This window comes from Callorhinus ursinus, unplaced genomic scaffold, assembly GCF_003265705.2.
Source record: "Callorhinus ursinus isolate GAN/ISIS: 27379988/994484 unplaced genomic scaffold, GSC_fseal_2.0 scaffold3286, whole genome shotgun sequence".
Lineage (NCBI taxonomy): Eukaryota > Metazoa > Chordata > Mammalia > Carnivora > Otariidae > Callorhinus > Callorhinus ursinus.
The window spans coordinates 1-5,685 of NW_027400340.1; the positions used below are offsets into that span (position 1 = coordinate 1).

Consider the following 5,685-nt stretch of genomic DNA (forward strand, 5'->3'; position numbering starts at 1 on the left):
TGAGGGCCATGGGCTATGCATAGGGAGCCCATGGCCCTCAGGCCTGGGTGGGACATCCTGTGGAGCACCTGCCTTGGCGATGTAGAGATAATCAGATTTGCCTTTGGACTAACTCTCTGAAAGTTTCTCTGGAAATAAAAACGAGAGGTCTCACAAATAGCAATTTGGAATGTAAAGGAATTGATCATAATGTTTACTTGAGATTTTCAGTATTCTTAAGGTTACGAATATTTTTAAAGATCTTCCAAGCTGCGAGACACTCTGTTAACTGTACGAAGGGAAAATGGGCAGCATTTATAAACGGAATTTGACAAAGGGTAGTTTCAATATTCCAGACTAAAATATTTCCTCACTGTTAACATCATAAGCAAATTTGGTGTTGTTAGTGATTTCAAGAGTCAGTGATATCAAACAGCAATACTGCCTCAGAATAATATGCTCTTTCCACTGCTACCCCAAATCAGTGATTTAACACCCTAGTCCAACAAATCACTGTTAGTTCTATATATCGAAAGATTTTTTAACAAATTAATAACGCTGTTAGGAATATACTTTTATAATGGAGATCAGGTATGCCACCTTCATTTTTTATGATTCAATCCAATTAAATTCTGATTATTAAAAAGCTTTAGATGTAAATGTGAGTTTTGGTGAGCCATATACTGACTGAAAAATGGCCAGGTTATCATTTATTTCCCTGTAACAGTTTACTAATTATCACCTTCATAATCTGAAGGAATTAATATTTTTTAAAAGGTGTATAAGTTTCTGCTGAGATGTGACCTCCAGTGAACCAAACCCTTTCAAAAAACTGGCTAATATAAAGATAAGACAGGGAGAAATTAACCTCTACAGGTGATTAAATTTGTCTCATTAAATCATTGCTACCTCATTTAATGTAATAAAAGAACACACCACCATATTCTGGAAAACACACAAATCTAAACTAAAACTATTCTCATTAACATCATCCATATGGTAGTAATAACTTATCTTCCTTACAATTTTTCTCAGTTATTCACAGAATCCACCCTTATTTTCTGAGTTAACAAGGCTGAATTTTAAAAGTGCAATGCAAATTCTCGAGGCCTCACTCCAGTTTAGACAGGACTTCTTAGTGGTTTCCAAGACACAGCTTTTTGTTTTGGTGCTGTTCTTCACCCGAAGGTAAGGGTCTCAACACACCATCTAGTGTTCAAGAATAACTTAATATTAGGAAAACTTCACTTCAAACACATGGGTATTAAAGTCATAGCGGTTGTAAGATCAAAATAATGTTTAAGTTAAAAAGGAACATTCGTTGTATTTCATCTTCAAATTCTCAACTGTTGAAGAACAGATTCTAGATAACCCTGGCTATCTAGAATAGTGTCTGCCTATTAAAAAGCGGATTCACTCAACTCTGAAATCTATACTTTAAAAGGGCAAATTAATGATATATGAATTCTATCGCGACAAGGCTGTTACAAAATTGAAAAAGAGATAGGAAGATTTTTTGTTGATATAAAACATTTGTTCAAAAATATATACAAAACATGACCTTGCAGTTCAGTGAACAGTCACAGAGCAAACCTACATTTGACCGTCACCCAGGTCAATAATGAAAACATTGCCAGCAAAGCAGAAGCCTTCCTCTTGCCCTCCCCTTTCACACCGTCTCCTTCCAGTCTCGGGACTGCTAAGGGCAGCATGTCTTCCTTTCCTTAGTGACCCAGGAACAATAAGCCCTGGATACGCATCCTTTATTGATTTTAAGTGGCAAATATCTCCTAGTCTACAGCTCGCCTTTGTACTCTTTCAATGATATCTTTTGATGACCAGATGTTCTTAATTTTAACATAGATAAATTAATTCATCCCTGTATGGTTAGTGCTCATTGTGTCCTTTCCCTAGCAGCAGGGAATTATTAACTGACCCCCTCAAACACTGTTACTGAAAGCACATTCTTTAATCAGATCCATATATATTTTTCTTTCTATTTTTTCACTTTTTTTCCCTGATTAATTTTTTCAAAAGATGGAGTAGGTAGGTATTTTTTTTTCCAGATGGCAAACAAAAAAACATACTACTTGAATAAATAAAGCTAAATTCAGAACACAAAAAATCAAGGTATCTATATGGAAACTATAGAATAGAAATTATTTTCGTAAAGACCTCTTCATTTCCTGATTTTTCAGGGTAATCAAATCATTGTTATCAAAAACTTTTTACTTATTATACTAAACTTCCATTTACCTAGAATCCAAACAGATAGATAACACAGCTTATATTTAAATATAATACTGTGGGGGTGCCTGGGTGGCATAGTCGGTTGAGCCACAGGTTTCTGTTCAAATCATGATCGCAGGGTCTTGAGACTGAGCCCCATGCAGGCCTCTGCACTCAGCACAGTCTGCTTAAGACTCTCTCTCTTTCTCCCTCTGCCCCTCCCTCCCCCCTCCTCCTGCCCTCCCTCTCCTTCTGCCCTCTCACTCTGGCCCCCTCCCCCGCCCCGCCTCTGTGCTCTCTCTTAAATAAATAAATAAATCTTTAAAGATAATACTGTATAGCAATAACTAATGTTCAAAATTATATACCTAAGGAATTGCAAGATCTCCCCAAGATGACATTACATTAAAAATATCTGTTAATATGCAAATAATAAAGCTTTGAAGACTAGTAATTCATTTATGGTAGCCATGATGACTTTAGTTAGATTATTCAAATAACCCGAGGATTTCCATTCTCTGACCCTACAAATCTCTACAAATATGGCTTTACACAAATAAAACATCCTCTAATTTGGCCCTATAGCCATCTGTATTAATTATACACATTTTTCCTTTCTAACCGTCCAACAAGTTTTAGTTTGGTATAGAAGAGCACTGTTGTTTACTGTTTCATATACATTTAATTTATATTTTCAATGTGTACATGATCATTTGTATTAAACTGCAGATTCTATAGGACTGATTATAAACCAGCACTTTCCATAGAACCTAGCATATAGTAGATACACAACAAATGTTTGTGAACAAATTGAATGGCAAAAATCTAACCTGCGAAAAGAACATGCTTATCTACGACCACAACAATTTCCAACACCTGATCATTAAAACTCGCTATATATCCTTTCTTCTCAACAACAAAGTTAAGCTTAATAAAAGACTTTTAAATACTTACTCTCTTTGCTTTCAGGCTCATTATGTTCATGAACACAAGTTCCCAATGGATTCAGCTGCCACTGTAAAAGGGCAAAAAGCTTTTACATGTATGTTTAAGAAGGATTTAATAAATAGCATCTTAGCACCCTGCTGTCAAATATTAAAACTTTTTTTTAAATGTAAAGAATAAAGAGTTAGCATGTTCATACCAACCAAGCCCTAATAATGACCCTGAATGATAGGACTTCTGGGATCAGAATCAATATTCTTAGAGAAGGAAGGAACTTTAAAATCCTTTACCTTCATTTTAGAGGTAAGGACGTGGAAGACCAGCGAAGTATAGTGACTTGCCCAGGGTTACACACTGAGGGCAGCAATAGAATTAAAACCTGAGTCAGCCTGTGCTCAACACTATAGGATTTCCACCATTCCACATTCCATCTCCAGGTCCTACAGCATCTTATGATAGCTACAGAAGGCCTAGATATTAAAGAATGAAAATATGACCCAGATTATCTTGCCTTTTAATATAGTCATATCACACCATAGATCATATCATATCTCCTCTGATTTCAGTTTTCCACCTCAACCATTCAGAAGGAAATAGGGAAGCTTGAGGGTTCTCAGGGACTACCGAGAAGCCTGGAGCAGCTGAGAAGAAAAACTATGTGTAATCAGTACCTCAGGGCACAGCCCTTCCTTTCTCACTTGGCTGGAAGTCCCCATCATCAGAATCACTAATGACTTGACTGAAAAGGCCTCATTAGGCACTACCTCTAGAGAGGCGCAATTCAGTGTGCAGTACCCGGAGTCTCTTCCGCAAGCACCAGTGAGTTCAACAGATCAACTAGCTAATACCATGATCCTTGGGGGTGGAATGAGATACCAGACAAACATTTCGCCGTGTGTGAAAAAGTCTTTGGAAAGGAAGGACATCTAGAACCGGCTGGTCGCCTACAGAAATGTGGGCGCCAGGAAAAAGAGGATTTATACGGGGTGATTATGTATAAACTTAAAAAAAAAAAAAAAGACATGTTTCAAAACATGTCAAACCACTAAAATCTATTAATTTGGGCAAAGTAAGAACTAATAACCCTGAATGTATATTTAAGGATAATCATAAAAAGACTATTTCTAACTGTAAGAGACTCAGAAACCATTTTAGGGAACTCACAACAGGGGAATGGGTAAATAAGTTATATTATATGTTAGAATATTGTTGAATCATTAAACATTATTTTTGAAGAATTATCAATGACACAGAAAATGTAGCAACATGTTAACATTAGTATCTATGAGTTATCAGAGAATATTTGTTCTTTTTTATGTTCCTAGTCCTCTACAATGAGCATATATTACTTTCACAATAAGAAAAAAGTAATATGACCTAATAGAGAAAAATCCACATGTATTAAGCAGGAAAAAAAAGTTTCTGAATAAATGGACATGGGCCTACACTGGTAAAATCTACTCTTGAAAATACTGTTGCTCAGCCCTAATCTAGTCTGCAACAATCCCACAGAACAGAACCAACTATCTCAAGGTATGTGGTAACACCTCAAAGAGAAAAGCAAAACTTTTCAAACAAAATTAATTTCAATTTGCTTTAATCTTAAAAATATCAGTTTTGGGGGGCGCCTGGGTGGCTCGGTCGGTTAAGTGTCTGCCTTCGGCTCAGGTCACGATCCCAGGGGCCTGGGATCAAGCCCCGCATCAGGCTCCCTGCTTAGCAGGGAGCCTGCTTCTCTCCTCTGCCTGCCGCTTCCCCTGCCTGTGTTCTCTCTCTCTGACAAATAAATAAATAAAATATTAAAAAAATATCATTTTTTGGACACTCCTATACTACTCTTGACAATCTAAAAATAAGTATAATCATTACTAACATTCAAATTTAGAATGAATATTAGTTCATGTTAGTCACTGGTATTTACAAAACTAGGCATTTAGCGAAGCAGGTAGTTGAAATCATTTACATAATATTGCAAACCAAGCCAGAGGAGGGAAAGGATGGGAAGGTGGAGAGAGCTAACTGTCACTGGAAGGAGCCCTGAGAAGAACCATGTGCACCTGAGAAGGGTACTCCTGGCAGGTCTTGGCTCATCTCTGCCCAGGGGACTCATTCCCTCTGTTTCTGTCACTGTATCTTCCTTGCTTCCAATCTCTTCATGCTCTTTACAGTGGCAAAGCTACTCAAATCCACCAGTAAGCAACAAATTTCAGAATTCACTTAATCTGTCAGTCACAGTCCTGAAGAGCTAGATCATTTAATCTTTATGGAGAGAATGTGAAACACCTATTTCTTCCCACTTCTCAGGAGGAATGAAGACACAGAAAACAAAAACACAGAACTGGAGATTTCCCTTTGACTAGCTGGATGTAAGCTTCTGTTTACTTTTACAAAAGAGGCACCTCTCCCATCTCTCCTTTCTTTCAGGGCCCTCTTTTTCTTTTAAAAATCATGATAAACTTTAGGGGCGCCTGGGTGGCTCAGTCGTTAAGCATCTGCCTTCGGCTCAGGTCATGATCCCAGGGTCCTGGGATC

At 37.4% G+C, this 5,685-nt stretch overlaps 1 long non-coding RNA gene across 1 annotated transcript; it reads right to left on the reverse strand.

Moving 5' to 3' along the window:
• Window positions 1-63: 63 nt before the first annotated feature.
• Window positions 64-3,653, reverse strand: LOC141372229 (uncharacterized). The gene is made up of 3 exons (XR_012377511.1): window positions 3,444-3,653; window positions 3,163-3,223; window positions 64-1,188 (listed from the first exon to the last, which is right to left on the reverse strand). It is a non-coding gene; the product is annotated as an uncharacterized lncRNA (long non-coding RNA).
• Between the last annotated feature and the right edge of the window lie 2,032 nt (window positions 3,654-5,685).